This window comes from Amphiura filiformis, chromosome 6 (assembly GCF_039555335.1).
Source record: "Amphiura filiformis chromosome 6, Afil_fr2py, whole genome shotgun sequence".
In the NCBI taxonomy this organism is placed as follows: domain Eukaryota; kingdom Metazoa; phylum Echinodermata; class Ophiuroidea; order Amphilepidida; family Amphiuridae; genus Amphiura; species Amphiura filiformis.
This window is the reverse complement of record NC_092633.1, coordinates 38,182,211-38,199,563: the sequence shown is the minus strand read 5'-3', so window position 1 is coordinate 38,199,563 and position 17,353 is coordinate 38,182,211. Positions and strand designations below refer to the sequence as shown.

At 34.4% G+C, this 17,353-nt stretch overlaps 1 protein-coding gene across 1 annotated transcript in view; it reads left to right on the top strand.

Annotated features, from left to right (window-relative positions):
• Positions 1–871: 871 nt before the first annotated feature.
• Positions 872–17,353, top strand: part of LOC140155391 (uncharacterized) — a 105,429-nt gene continuing 88,947 nt past the window's right edge. The window contains exon 1 of the mRNA XM_072178220.1: positions 872–1,304. The gene's annotated coding sequence lies outside the window, so the exon portion shown is untranslated. The remainder of the gene's footprint in view (positions 1,305–17,353) is intronic.

The following is a 17,353-nucleotide window of genomic DNA, read 5'->3' as shown; positions in this document are numbered from 1 at the left end:
GCGCAATCACGCTATGTGCAAATATGGTAATTGCGTGCGCGTGAAGTGTTCCGGCGCAACAGATGCACACACGCGGAAGTCATTTTACCGCGTAAAACATACGCGGAGGTCATTGATGGATGTCAATAACCTCCGTTCCAAAGGCAAAATGTTTAGATTTTTCACAATGCCCTCCAAATAACCGATGCGCAGTTATTAACCTCTTAGTAGAAACACGGAGAGAAGAGAGGGTAGCGAGTTTACAGGGTAGTACAACGTGGTAAGACGGATGTCCTGCCTATGCACAATTACTTACAATGATTAAATAGTCAAACAATCGGATTTTTAAAATGTGGAGGTAGTCCTCGTGACTCGTGATGTCATTGAAGCAAGCTAATTGCTCACGCACATATCAATGACGTCAAACTTACGTCACATGCCTACAACGCATCAAGTCTTATCGTCCTTGTGGTGTAAGGTGCGCACCCCGTGGGCTTATATCCTATCAGCTTCCTTTACGCAACATTACACATACAATTGCACTTGCTATTAGTTGCTTGCCTTGACTCATTTTGGTGTGCTCAAAACTTGTCCAGTATTAAATAAAACATGTTGACTTAGATGTTAAAAATAAACGTCACCCCACCCCGTCTCTCAGCTGTCAAATTCTATTTTCATCCGAGGTTATACTTAGACACTAATAACATGAACAAACTGGTTCAAATAATATTAACTCAAGATTTACAATGCTTTACGTCACCGTTTAATGCAATACCATTTTGGATGATATTGGAATTTTACAGACAAAAAAAGACACTCAAAGAGGGCGCTCATTCAATTTTCACGATAGAAAAGTCTGAGTATATAATACTCGTATTTGGCATGCCAGTTTCAGCAGCATGATTGACCATTTTGAGTAACGGCTTTCAATCCATCATATTATACGCCGCCCCCATGCCCAACTTAATCCAACCACAAGCATCCAAGTTATCCAAAACCTCATGCCTAATGGTATTTTATAGCAAAAGTCATTTGGACGTTGAATGCGCTGGGCATAACGTAATCCAGTGATTGAGTGCTAACATCAGTTGCATCAGTGTATGGTTGCTTCAAGTGGCAGTGCACACTCCCAAGACGCCGCGCATGGTTTGGGACTAAACACCAACAAGTGATTATTTTTTTCCTTTTTTTTTTGGATACTATTGTGTGTGTGTCTTTTATTATTTCGATTGCGAGCACACACACGACTGAAGAGCACTGTGTGGACATTAATATCAAATTGGAACTAAGAGGCTTGGCGGCCAGGTGACGAACGCGGAACTAAGGTACGTCCAATAAAACAAAAGGTAGTCATATCTTAGGTGGTAATTGTTGCAGATTTTGTTGCTGGTTCTTTATCACATTTTCGTACATGGGTCAGTGAGTATCGGAATGAATGTCAAAATTAATGTTTGGCTCAATGTGCTTTCATATTTTGAATAATTATTGGGTTTAACATGTTGGTCACATTGAAGGCTTCACAACGCCACGTTCCACTCCTTGTAGTACTCTTTTGTTTATTTTAGAATCGTTACCGAAAAATGAATTGCAATTAGACGTAGATCGATTTTCATATTTCGTTTCAATATTCTGGCAATCTATAGTACATTTATCAATCCATTAGTACATCTATAGGACATTTTCATTGTCGTTCCAAAGAGGATGACAAGCTTTTGCACTACTTTTTGCCCGTGTCACTTGTTCTACTCGTTCCAACAATTCATCTATTATTCTTTATCAAACATAATAATTGCTTCACCCAAAATATAAGACAATTTCTAAACACATTGCTCCCAATGTATTGTAGTAACTAACGAAAATTATCATCAGATATGATAAAAATTGGAATAGTTCAACCCTGCCATGCATATCAGTCACCTGCCTGTTCCGACGTGTGTGGTAATGGAAGTAACTGTTCGTTCACCAAGCAGCATTAATACAGTGTAAAAGTTCGATTTTCCAACTCATCAAAGTCATACATATTAACTTTAGTATTGATATATCATTTGCAGGTCAAGGTGGTGTTTCATGCACAAACTTAGATATAAAAAAAACGCAAATAAATAAAAACGAAAATTTATCATTCAGTAGAACTGAATAATGTTAGTTCATTGGTTAATAGCTAAATAATCTAATTTCGCATTATTCAGGTTTCATATAATTACCGTACAATATTATATAGCCGTGTTCATCAGTTCTTGATCAGTTGGTTTTAAGATAACTAATACTATTAAAGGCCCATTCAGTGATTTGCTCATCCGGACGATCGTAAAAATCATCAAAATTCAGATGTTGGTACCTTTGTCATTGTCATGGATGTGCTAACATAGCCTGCGAGTAGTTCAACCGAAAGCCGTAATTTAGATACTGACAGTATCTAAATTAGATAAATGTATTTGAATGGGGCTTCAACTTCGTCAGTATTGCTGTTTTCTTCGTTTTTTGCCAAATTTGTCATTTCAAAAATACCAAATGACAATTTGAATGACTTATTCTTCACTTTTAAGCAATTTATAAACAATTTTAATTTTTTCACACTTGCGCTGGGATCACTGAATGGGTCTTTAAGTACAAGCTATATCACAGTGTATCAAAGATACAAATGCGTACAAATTAAAATATGGAAATGGCATACTTTTAGATGTCTTAGTCATTTTTTTTCAAAGGTTCCCTTGTCATTTTGGTATAGCTTTGCACTATAATGGATGCATGAATGTTTTTTATGTAATCCTTCGACATTGCTTTTCAAGACTGGTGAGTACAATTATTTTTAGCTCAAATCATACCTTACGGCACTTTTCAAAAGTGATACACTCAGATTAACTATTCTATTCTTGAAAATCTTTACATAATATCAAATGGGGTAATTGGTACCGCCACTTGATATAAGTGGACCAATTAATTACAACCATCCATCGATACTCAGAAGTCGAATCGAAAACTACACTTACATGAAAACTAAGTAACTACTGTTAATCTACTCAATTCTAAATATCTCAAGGCCATTTTGATTTATGAAATCGAATACTTTAACGATACTACGATTGCCACGTAATTAAGATATCTGTAGCTTATTTCGACGCATTAGCACCCGAAGGTCACACACTACATCAGTCACACCAAACGGATCGCACACCATTAGACGTGATCATAGAGGAATAGATTTACTTACTGAATAATAAAATAGCAAAATAGCAAAGTACTACTTACTCAGAAGTGTTTAGGAAAATGCAAGAAACGTGCAAAATTGATTAACTTGAATATTAAAAAGCACCTAATAAGAAACCCAGTTAGTATAATGAATGTCGTCTTTACATGCGACGGGGCTCTAGACAGCAACGAAATCGTTATTTCTCGTTTAATATAATTATCGTCAGCAATTAACCCATTTAATGGATAGAATAAATCTTCTTACATTTCTTACATCTTTGAGGAAATTTGCCATTCGCATTTTGGATTACGATATCCGGAGTAATATTTCACGTGAACGCAGATAAGTTTACATTTTTAACTCATTTTACTAGCAAATTCAGGGGCTATGAAAATAGCTATATAAGCCTTACACTATATACTATATAAAAGTGACTTCTTCAATCTTAATAAGCAATTTGATAACGTCTTCTCGTAGTAATCAAGTTTGTAATAAAATCAAAAGTAAATATTCACTTCATGAGTTAAAGTTAAACAATATGTACAAAACATAAGCAGTACTTGAGCTACGGTTTTTACTTTTCAAGTAGACAATAAATTTGAAAGCAATATAACCTGTTGCTTATGAATTAATTATATATGCGGTAGACCATGAAACCTGAGGAATTGCATTTGCCGTGTTCAGAAGCGTTAAATGTTGTCAATTTTGTAAATGGTAATCGCTGATATAGGTCATTTATCTATAATATAATATTGTAAGCACTATTTTGCTAAGCACTGAAGATTAATGTTGTGTGATATTCATTTGAATCGATGATGTTCATGAATGGGAGCCGCATTTTATGATTTTATGATCTGGTGCACATTTAATAGCAACATTTGGACGCTTTCTTTCTCGTTCTTCTTTATCTATTTATTTCTCTTTCTTTCTTTCTTTCTTTCTTTCTTTCTTTCTTTTTTTCTCTTTTTTTCTTTCTTTCTTTCTATGTTTCTTTCTTTCATTGGTTTTTGTTTGTTTGTTTCTTTCTTTCTTTCGTTTCTAGTTTATTATTTATCTATCTATTTATTCATTCATTTCGTTAGTTTAGTTTAGTTTTCGTTAGAAAAATGTTCAACTCTCCTCTAAATCCGAAATTATTATTATCATTTATTCATTACACAACAACCAACCAAAACCGTCCAAACCTGTAATAAACCTGGATAAATAATTTCGAGTCAAATAAAACTACAATACTGGTAATGAATATCCAAAGCCCAATTATACAGTAGATTGATGAAGAATTAGTTGGTAAATATCAGCGGCAAACTGAGTCTAAACAGATTATTTAGAAATAACATTTAACAACGAGGACAGGAAAGAAAATAATATATCTGTCACCGATTTATACTTTTTTGTTGCCAAATAGTTTCTGCCAAAACGTCACAACAAGCTAGCAACTAGGAGTATGAGCCAGATCTAAACTCGCTTGAAGCGACTGCGCTGGAAATTGATTTTAATCTCGAGTGTTCAAATCCAATCATTATTATAGCAGGTGAATGTGATGAGTCTAAGCGTAATGATAGGAATCGACTAGCTGTGACTTTAGTTAGGGTCATACCTTCTTCATTGTTGTTGCACGTAGCTTAGATCATTTTAAATCGTGCAGTCAAATAGTAAAACTGTGTTAAACAACCCACCAGTATTGAGTTCCACCTTAAGGTTTGACACTATTATAAAGTGTTGCGATCTGGTAGTTCACAGCATCTTGCGAATGGTAGTCAGCTTTGGCAAAAATCGCATTGCTCATTTCATAGCGAGTGTGTAGAAGAATTCAAATATCACAGATATACTTTTGTAACACTTACATAAACGTACATAACTCGTTAACAACGATAAATCAAGCAAGGTTTGAAAGTATATGGTTTGTAGAATGAACTTTTGCAAAACATCAAAGTGTTATTTGTCAATAATATATTGATTTACATAATGAAAATTGATATTTTTTGGCTGCTTCGACCAACAGTACCTTGTCTACCCTTAACATGTTTATTTCAACTTGTCTTTAAAGGAAAAAGTGAAAAAATGAAAATATAACCAACCCTCCAGAAACTAAACCCTTACCAATAATTACCCTTACGGAATATTTGACCCATCGCACCACTAAATCTTAATTAAAAGATAATGGTAAAAACATGTATGAAAATGTGTTCTGATCATATCAAATTACTATTTTAAATCCGCAATCAAACGACACTTCAAACATGTTAAAGCATAAAAGCAGCTTTATAACGTTTATTAAGAAATGCGGATGTTCATTTTGTGAGACAACTGGTGTATTTTTTATTCATTGAGTCTCATCTTCTCTGGATTTATAATAACATAATAATATCTGTCATTCTTATATATCATTCTTGTCGCTATAGAAGCTACAGATATGATTTAGAATATTGTGCTTATTTTTTTCATCTACGGTATTATGCTTTGCAAGCTTAATCTAGATATTCGTAGATCAGAAACTGTTGAATAATATTTTTGCATTCAATGGCCAAGTTGCGGATTTATCTTTTTTTTTACTTTCAAAGATCATAGTTATTAATCCAAATGTGGGCATTCCCAGCAAACACAAAAACGTTTTAAAAACATTTTAAATAAGTTATATTTTGGATTTTGGTTTAGGTAAAAACGTTTTAATAACATTAAAATGTCGGGTTATATAAAGGTCATGATAACGTTTTAAAACGTTTTGTATGAAAACACACTACAACAATATTTTTAAATGTTTTCAAAAATGTTATTGTAAACTATTTTTGCAAACGTTTTTGCCAAATATTGTGTCAATACTTAAATAACATTATGTTAAAATATTTGAACCCAGCAAACACAGAAATGTTCTTAAAATGGTTTTTTCAAAACCTTTTAATAACATTTAAATGTCGGGTTGTATAAAGGTCATGAAAACGTTTTTAAAACGTTATTGAAAATATTTTGGGCAAACATTTTTTGCAAAATATTTTTTCAACCCCAAAATAACATTCTGTTTACAATGTTTTGTATCAAGTTTTCAAGAATGTTTTTGGAATGTTATTAAAACGTTTTATAACCTTTATATAACCCGACATTTAAACGTTTTCTGACAACCTTTTATAACCTTTTGCGAATGATGTCGAAAACGTTTTGTGTTTGCTGGGTTTGCTGGGTTTGTTGTTTAGCTGATCATATTCAACTTCCTTCGAACTGCAAGTGAAAAGAAACATGACTGATATTGCAGCTGTGTATCAACTGTTAAGAAAGAGGATTAAAGAATATAACCATTGCCATTGTCATGATTATGTGAGCCACATTTTCTCTCAAATCTTTGATAAACTATGATGAACAGTAAAAGTGCCCACATTTGAGCTAAATTTATACTCTTCGTCTAACAAAAGGGGATGTAGATGCTACCACTATAATACTCCTCCAGATTTTCTTCCAGACGCCGTAAAACGCTTAAACAAAGGGCCAAACGCCTCAATGTAATTGTTCGACCATCGTTACGAAGATTCTAACATATTTACTTTGAGCGCAAGTTGAGAAAACAAACTTTTAACAGGTTGCTTTGAACTTTGAAGCGAAATCAATACGACACCCGTATTTGCTGTAGAGAAAGCAAAGTATATAATTGCTATATTGAATATCTATTCAGTGATTTGCTCATCTGGAGATGAAAATGAAAATTCATATTTTATTACATTTGTTAGTGCCATAGATGTGCTAACATAGCCTGTCAGTGGTTAGACCAAAACCCATTAAAGACAAAATAAGTAGATTAGAGAAATTAGATACATATGCATTTGAATGGGGATTTAACTTAGTCAATACTGCTGTTTACCTCGTTTTTTTTGCCAAAGTTTTCATTTTCAAAAATTCCTGACAATTTTAATGACTTTACTTCACATAAAAAATATAAATAAAATATTATTTTTCACATTTTCGCTTGGATCACTTAATAAGCATTTAAACTATTAAATGACTGAACATATAAGTATTCATTCTGTAACTCATAGTTGTCTTTAATGGTTTGCAATATGAAATTTAACAAAAATGAATAATGTAGTCAAGAGATCTTATTCAAAAATGCAGAAGTATTATACCGCAAAGAGGGAAAGTGTAGAATATACGGATTGTTTACATATTTTGATTCGAGTAAAATGATACCACTACCAGTAATTCTAGCGTTTTCATCATGAATCTACGCAGACCCTCCGGTCATTCTCAGATGTACAAAGAAATTATCAAACAAATCATGTTCAAAATCAATTTGTGGCAACTTTCATTAAATAAAAAGGAAAGCGTTATTCAAACATTTAAGTTCATTGACTACCTATCAAAAAGTTATATCTTTAAATAAAACTATAACAATCTCCGACAAATGTATTTTGATCTTTTTTGTTGTAATTTTGATTGCCGAGTTTGATTGGTACTGAGTATGTCGCTCTTTGGGGTCGGGAAAGAAAGCAGGGGACGAATTGTGGGGAAAAATCGTTAGACGTATTATGGATACTCTGTTATGTGAAGCGTTGTTTGGCTTTTAGAGACATGTGGCTAAATTAACGATGATATAACTCGATACATCTTGACAGCTAGTTTGCATTATTAAAACCACGAGCATAATATACTACAAGCAAAAGGTACTTGTGAGGTATCGATGATCAAATTATATGTGAACGGTCATTTTGTCATTTTATAGTAATAGATTCACGGATTTTGTTCAAATTAAAATTGTGGACAAATAGGACGGTCTTGAGGCAAATTCTTACAGCATCCTGGTTGTGATACACGATGAGTAAAAGGGAAGATGACCAAGAGCAAAACGTGACAGTCAAGATTGGATTAAGAATTTTCTCTCGCGTGGCCCAAAGGATGAAAGTAAACTACGGTATACACTTTAGTGACGTTCTTTAGTTTAGTTTATATTTCTTCAAATCTGTTTCTGACTTAATCCTTCTTTCCATATATAACTGGATAGTTATAAAAAGCGTCTTTTAAGCCTGCCTTTATCGGGCTTAAGCAATTTGTTGGAGCAAGGTCCAAACTATACACAGCTCACTTTGCTTTGTCCCGCTCTTTACGTAACAAGACAGGATATTGTGAATATTGTCTGCTCCAATTTCAAAGGGCAACAATAGCTTAAAACACAAAAGGTAATAGTTATATATAACTGCTGTTGACAAGCAACATTGTCACAAATTGTCATCAAGAAAATGTCATCATGGTTTATAAGTTCAACTAAATTAGTAGTTAGACGTACAATTGACAACATAGTGGTCTAGGTAATGGTCCAAGATCTGCTTGAACATGTTTGTACTCTGTTACCAAGAATAGTTGCGAACACTATCACAAGAGTCACATACCAAATACTATATAGACAAACCTTAATGTATGCAAATGTTTTTAATAAAACTCCCCATTATTGCAAATGTTTTTCATAAAATGGTAATTCCCACTGCGTTCCATATTACCAGGAATTAATCCATAAACAACACCACACTGACCAACCAAAAAGTTACCAATGATTTTTTTAATAAAAATATTTTTTTAAAGAGGGATTATATTGCAGGTACATATCACTTGATATAATTGGGATAAATATGTTACAAAATATCACAAATTGTAATGTATGAGTATGGTATGGCATTAAGACTTTGCATCGGGACTTGAGATTGGAATTCCAATTTCCTTTCTCACGAAGTATAAAGGGCTACGAGTAAAATTGTACAAATGCGCTTGGGAGTGGCTTTTCTCCTTTCTCCTTTTCCTTGCATATTCTTCCATTTCTTGCTTTGTTTATCAAAGCTATCTGGGCCAGCATGCATCTTATTAGCCTACACTGGCTGTCCAGGCTTGTGCATTTTTATTGTATGAGCTTGGAACGGTCCATGTATTAGTATGTGTCCCTTACGGACCAACCTGGGTAAACAAACAAATAAACAAGTGTTAATTCACCTAGATATCTAACCAATTTAAATTAAGAAGCGTTATATTGTAATAAGCTGTAGACAAGATTTTTCTATAGCCAAAGGTCGTGCAATGTTACAATGATTGTTATTTATAATACGCATTCAAACCGATTTTACTCAAGTATGTTTAAATTACGAGGAATAAATAAAAATAACAATATTACCATGATGGGAATTTAAGCACAGTTAAATAATAATGATAAGTCGAAAACAGTTCACGTAATATGCATATTATAAAAATGTAAAGTGATATTTTTGTTCCACATATTTCCCTTTAAATTTCCCTTTGTATGTAACAAAACTTCAGAACAAAGCTGTTGCTATGTTTGGTTGTTTTATTGATACCATTCCTACCAGTATTCTAATTGATGAGCAAAAGGGCAGATAACCCGCAGCAGCACAAAACGTGACAGTCAAGATTGGATTAAGAATTTTCACTCTCTTGACCGAAAGGTAGAAAGTAAACTGTTCACTGTAGTGACGTTCTTTAGTTTAGTCCATATTTTATCAAATCTGTTTCTCACTTAATCCTTCTTTCCATATATAAGTGGATAGTTATAAAAAGCTTATTTAAACCTGCCTTTATCGGGCTTAAGCAATTTGCTGGAGCAAGGTCCAAACTATAAACAGCACACTTTAGTTTTCAGCTCTTTGTGTATAACAGGACATTGTGAATATTGTCTGCTACAATTTCAAAGGGCAACAATAGCTTAAAATGCAAAAGGTAGTAGTTATAATTATATAACTGCTATTGACAAGCAACATTGTCACAAATTGTCATCAAGAAAATGTCATCATGGTTTATAAGTTCAGGAAAATTTGTAGTTAGACGTACAATTGACAACATAATGGTCCAAGATCTGCTTGAACATGTTTGAACCCTTTTACCAAGCACAGTTACGAACACTTTCACAGGAGTCACACACCAAATACTATATTGACAAGCCTTAATGAATGCAAACGTTTTTCATAAATCTCCCCATTTATTCTGAATTTATTTGACAATGTTCAACATTGGTAATTCCCACTGCGTTCCATATTCCTAGGAATTAATTCATAAACAACACCACACTGACCAATCAAAGGTTACCAAAGATTTTTTTTAATAAAAAGATTTTTAAAAAGAGGGATTATATTGCAGGTACGTATCACTTGATATAATTGGGATCAATATGTTATAAAATAGTGGCACAAATTGTAATGTATAAGTGTGGTACGGCATATAGTGTTTCATTCACCTAGATATCTAACCAATTTAAATCAAAAGCATTTTATTCTAACGTTATATTGTGATAAGCTGTAAACAAGATTTTTTGTAAGCGAAAGGTCGTGAAAAGTTACAATGATTGTAATTTATAATGACCATTCAAACCGATTTTACTAATTTATGTTTAAATTGCGAGGAATAAAATAAATGACGGAAATTTAAGCACAGTTAAATAATAACAAGTCAATCAGTTCACGTAATATGCATATAACACCTATTTTTCCATTATAAAACTTGAAAGTGACATTTTTTTTCCACATATTTCCCTTTAAGCTGTATGTAACAAAACTTGTGATACAATTGATGAGCAAAAGGGCATGACCCACAGCAAAACGTGACAGTCAAGATTGGATTAAGAATTTTCACTCTCTTGACCGAAAGGTAGAAAGTAAACTGTTCACTGTAGTGACGTTCTTTAGTTTAGTCCATATTTCATCAAATCTGTTTCTCACTTAATCCTTCTTTCCATATATAAGTGGATAGTTATAAAAAGCTTATTTAAACCTGCCTTTATCGGGCTTAAGCAATTTGCTGGGGCAAGGTCCAAACTATAAACAGCACACTTTAGTTTTCAGCTCTTTGCGTATTAATAAGACATGACATTGTGAATATTGTCTGCAACTATTTCAAAGGGCAACAATAGCTTAAAATGCAAAAGATAATAGTTATATATAACTGCTATTGACAAGCAACATTGTCACAAATTGTCATCAAGAAAATGTTATCATGGTTTATAAGTTCAGCAAAACTGTAGTTTGACGTACAATTGACAACATAATGGTCTTATAATGGTCCGAGATCGTCTTTAACATGTTTGCACCCTGTGACCAAGCACAGTCGCGAACCACAAGAGCCACACTCCCAATGCTATAGACACATTTTAATGTATGCAAAACCCCCATTATTCTTACGGGGAAAGCCTTTCCCTATAAATTAAGAGAACAATTGTACTGTCAGCCTTTTGGTGGTGAGAAAAGAAATCCTAAATCCAATCTAAAATGCCACTGAGGCTGCTTATATCAATTTTTCACCTGAATTTCACCTATTGTGTTAGGATAACTCTGTAGTCGTCATAAAGCTTCTACCAATAACTAATGTACATCACGTACAGTTCTCCTGAAAGCTTACATTTTACCAAAATATTTCATTAAACCAAAAGTCATCTTGATGCCTTAAAATTGTCTTATAATATATGACAAAAAAAGAATTTTCATACGATTTCGAGTTTGGAAATATTTCGTAATGCAAACCTTTCACACGAGAATTGCAGAATATGAGATAAAATCACCAGCTGTGCCTGAATGCATGACGATAATGTCAAGAAGCTGGGCTCATATTTAATTAACTTTTTTGCCGTTGCAATCTCCCAATTTTAAATGATACAAATCAAACCGGAACAAAAGAGATCAAGAAAAAGAACGGGAAACATTTAGCATTATATTGCTATCGCACCTTAAGGGTAGACGATGTATTTTTGGTCAAAACAACCAAAAAAAATTGATTTTCAATACCTAGATTAATATATTATTGAAAAATAACACATTGATGTTTTGCAAAAGTTCATTCTACCAATCATATACTTTGAAGACTTGCTTGATTTATTGTTGTTAATGAGTTATGTACGTTTTACAAAAGTGTTGTTGTTTCAGCCCTCTTTACAACATAACTCAAGAACCACAAGAACTCCAAAAGTATGTTTATGATATTTGAATTCTTCTACACTCTCGCTAAGAAATGAACAATGAAGTTTTTGCCAAAGCTCACTACCATTCGCAAGATGCTGTGAACTACCAAATCGCAACAGTTTAAAATAGTTGCTAACCTTAATGTCCTGACATTCTGTACGCATTCGCTACCACTTGGGAACAAATTTCGGGACAGGTTTTTTCTTCCTGATTATTGTATGCAGGTTTATTACCACGTTTTCTTACATTCTGTATCGCAAAGAGAAGAATTACTGTCATTCAAATACTCGCAATATCAATAAAGTCAACTGACACAATATTCTTTAATAAACAGGCCTAGATGCGTAGGAGAATTTGCGCAGATTCTTGCAACAAAGTATTTTCTGAAATTGTTTGAATTTTCCATGTGGCCATTATTTATCTATGTATAATTCTTTTTTGCCATGAGTGCATTTTGGGCTATATAGTGTAACTTTACCTTGGTTTCTAAAAAGAAATATTTATACATAACCAAAGTTGTACTTTTTGGTTTATAATATTCAAAGTTTTAAAGTTTGGTGGTTCTGAAAACAGCCGATCATTCTGTGGTTAGAAAACCTTTTTCTGTCTCTTTTTTAGAAACTTGACGGCTCTGAAAAGAGCCTTGTAAACAATTAAACAATGACCACTCGTAAATAATGACAATTTTGATTGATTATCACACGTTTTGACCTCCTCAATATTCATAAAACAAAAGGAATAATCCAAGGGGAGCCGAAAACATTTCCTTCCATGGACACTGAATACAGGCCAAAATGATTTTGCTGCAACTTTGAAATCTTGGGTTACTGTCATTCAAATGTACGCTGTGACATCAATATTGCGATCGTTGCAACAACTGAGGTGCCATAATGCGCATAAATAAATACTGCTTCGAATGCATATCACAAATTATTTTTGGTATGTGTTTATATAACACCATTTCATTTAAATTACCTGATGCGGCACGTGCTTAGAAAATACAACTCAAAAGTAAATGGAACTATATGTTTATATTGATAACTCGCGTAAGTTTTAACGAATTAAGTAATCGTGTATTGCTGTAAAGTAGACTGATCATCAGTGCATTTGCCACAGGCCATTCCTTTTATTTATTCAATACTTGAGCGCGTCAGTTTAGAAAACCATGTTTTATGTCATTGTATTATGATTAATTATTACATTTTGGTTTTTCACATTCCGATATATCTACATACCACAGCTCATGCAAATCTTTTAAGATACCATTTGTTATGCTAAGTAAAACATCTTCCTAATCTTTGTCAATCGAGACAAACGAATTCTTTTTTCCTCTGTGAAATGTAGTATTTTCAAAATTTTGCACATCAAACAAAGCTTATACCTTCTTGAAGAGTTGAAAGATATTGATTACTTATTACACATTTGAATATCATATTAAAAACATATGCATCTCAAGGACACAGCATAATGTCGTATAAATGATAACTAACAACAGTTTGCTGTATCCCTGCTTACAAGATTATACAACAGTTTGAGTTGAATCTTTGATTTACAATATAGTATGTAACGCGCAGACAGAGAAAAATCAGGCCTTTGAGTATCATAAACAACATTCTGACACTATGGTAGCGTATGGTTCTCCTTTTTAGACATATTGGTCTCTTTCTTACATAAAGCCTGACCCCAACTTACAGCCCCAGGCATTTGGTGCGTCTCTGACCAAAATGGTCAATTTATATATGACACCAATTGTTAATCTGTCATAACAAGACATTCATTTTACAATCTTTTACTTTTTGGTGTTATTCGGGTACATAAGCGTCAATGTGTTAATTTGACTTGGCATAATCGAGACATTGAATGCGGTAGCACGACCCAATAGGAGTATATCATTGCATCCCATAATGCAATGCCTGATATCAGCTGTAAGCGAACATCGATTTTTACCTGGTCAAGTTTAAATCTACGTAGAATACTAACTGAGGACCTGATTTGGAAGGAAACTCCTGAGGAAACCCCCATCAAAATGTGTTTATAAACTGGAGTATGAGTAGCAAAATTATGGTATTGGGAACAAAAAATCTTCAAACCTGCCATTAAATCAATTTATCTCGCGTGCAGTCAATAGCATTATTAACAGTCTCCATCGAAGAGAATTTTGTGCTCTCAGCCTCCGTGCAAACATAGCGTTGAGACCATTCTAGGGCTTAAAAAACGCAGTGTCAGACAAATCGCCATATTACGGTGACATTTTATTTAATGTAGTGCCTGTGTAAGAGACTAGTAGTTATTTAGATTTAATACCGTTCTGACACGCTATAATCCAGCAGGTGTAAGGGCCGCTACAGACCTTTTAGCAGGGACGAAGGAAGAGCCTCGGGGGCCCATGGATAAAGCAGCAGTGCGGACCGTTTCTTTCTTTCTTTCTCTTTTCTCCCTTATTTCATTTTCGCTTTTGCTTCGGGCCCTGAACCCTCGGGGCCCCTGGACTTTCACCCTGTCCACCCACTTGCTACTCTCCTCGCCTTTTATGCTGATTTCATACTTTCTGATGCTTATCGCTGAGCGGCGTAACGCTTCATCAACGCAGAAAGTATTAAAGCCAATGTTGCATGGCATGGCCAAAATTCGTTTCCTGTTCTTATGTATACGTCAGAGCGGCGCCGCTCCCGAGTTGACTTGAATTAAACTCCTAGCGATCTGCCGCATTGGGCAAAGCGCTGGAGTGATCGATATATCAGCTTGCCGCTGGTCACCGCTAGCATTTCTGGTGCGACTGAGCAGTAAAGCAAAATCGACATTACATTAGTTTAATTTATTCTCATTCTATTTCCAGTAATACTTAACTTCTATGATAGATTTCCACCAGCCAGCAAGTTCAACCTTACTTTTAATAGAACGGGAATAGAAAAGATTGATCTACATGGACTCGCACATTTATACGTGTCAATATTAGTAAGCGACTATACAATTACGAGGGTCGGTAAACATTAATTTTGTATGACAAACGATGATAAATAACAAAGACCTGGTCATTACCACATTCAATAGGGTTAGTGTTTAGAACAGTTATGAATTAGGGTTAGAGTTAGGGTTATTGTAGAGCGTATCGAACAAGATGAGTAGAAGTAGTGATATAACAGGATTAATTACTTTTAGCGATAGCAATTTTTGAATGTATTGCCTTACGCTGTAACTCTACATCAAAGAATGTGCATAAAGACCTTGATCCTAATTCTATGTAAATTCCACATTATGCTGAGTCAATGTACGATTCACTCGTATCTCTACGATTAGTGTCTTGAAAAGATCGGTTTTGTATTCAATCTATGATTGCACATATACACAGATATGACATGTGATGAATGCAATTATATTACAGGGCAGTACAGGGCAATACATTCAAAAATCGTTTTCACCTATCGCTATTGTAATAAGCCTTTTTGAAATATGGCGGGCACAAAAGGAGAGTGCGTACTTTGAAGTGAGTAATCTTTTGTATGCTTCTCAGCTGACATAAGATTACTCACTTCAAAGTACACCCTCTCCTTTTGTGCCCGTCATATTTCAAAAAGGCTTATTAATCCTGTTACATCACTACTTCTACGGCAAACAGGTATATGTCCGCTAGTGTAGTATTCTGTAGTGGTTGATCTGTTGATCGATCCGAGTGGGTACAATGGTACGTGTAACGCAGTGTATTGTGGGATGTAGTGAACAGCTTCTTTGGGCACGAAAGTTCTGTACTCTCATCACTCAAGAGTCATGATTGAAATGTAGTAACATCACGTAAATGTGTATCACTACCATGCGTGCCCAAGGCTCAATGCTTTTTTTGTTGGTAGAACAGAGTGGTCCAAAATAAATGTTAATTTTCTTCCAAATATTATGTTAAGCCCCAGAACCACTACATACATTATTACGTATATGTCTGTATTCGTTTGATAATATATAGTTTCGAAATGTGTTTATAAAAATGTTCAAATCTCCTTTTTGAAGTTGAAATTTGCTGCAATTTAACGACAATATTTGACATTCAAAGTTCAGTAATAATACAGAGTTTGTGATGTTCTTGTAAATGTCTTATGGTGAAACTTTGAAAACAGTGTATTTCTACTTTAAAATATCGCAATATAGGTTTTTTCGTAAACAAAATTGAAATTTTTCAGAGCAATGGACAGTTGTTCACGATCATGAAATATTGACTGTCTGGCGGTCATGGTCATATACAATAAGCAGATTGCGTGACTGGGTAGCAGATAACAACAATCATTGCCCTGCTCGGACCCAAAAGGTGATTCGCTGTCGAAGTAACATAATATTCAGATTAACTACTACAGCAATAGATGAAAACAATTTTTGAATAGATCGGCCTTTACTACCTGTGCAATAGATCGAATGCAATACCCGGATACAATACCGCTCTTTTCAACGATACTAATCTTACAGGTGCGAGTGATCAGCATTTCTTTGACATCCATGGTTCAATGCATAGGAACCGCGTGAACGTTGTAGTGCAGGGCGATCTATTCAAAATTTGTATTCATCTATAGATCACGTGTCACGGTTACAAAAATGGCGCGAAATTCACTGCGCAGTCATCTTTATCCGTTAATCCGACAATGTCCTTGTCCCGGCCCTTGCATTGGCCTATTGCCCTTTGGCAGCTTTTAAGTTGCCAAAAGCCAATTAAAATTGAGAAAGCGTAGATGTAGATGAAGAAAAATTGAACACTGCACATAAAATCCGACATTTGAACGCAGACATGAGAATATTCGCCACCGGAAGTACACTTGTGCATTTTGGGATAGGTGAAAAGGCCCGTACTACACTAGTCAACTTTTAACGCACCCTTAAGACAATTTGTTTTGCCTGATTAGGAAGCAAATCATTCAATCTTTCCCTATATCAAATTTGTCTATCAAGTCATCAAGCAATCATTTCTTCGCTGTGCATTATGTTAACAAATTTTGCCGCAAATGTTGATCAGATAAGAGGACTATCAAAGTATCAACGATGCTCTAATTATTTCTCCTGGGAACCTTTTTGTTTTTATACTTAATAGAATGTCTCGACGCACTAACTCATTGCTAATAACCTCTATATCATTGATCTCAGTTTTGAATTGGCGATTACTGTACAAATCACGACAAAATCTTAAATTTCCGTCTTTTCTTTACCTACGCAGAGCCCGCGTGAAATAGATTTACCCTATTAAACTGTCCCCGAGCGATTTTGTTCATGTTTTATACCTTAC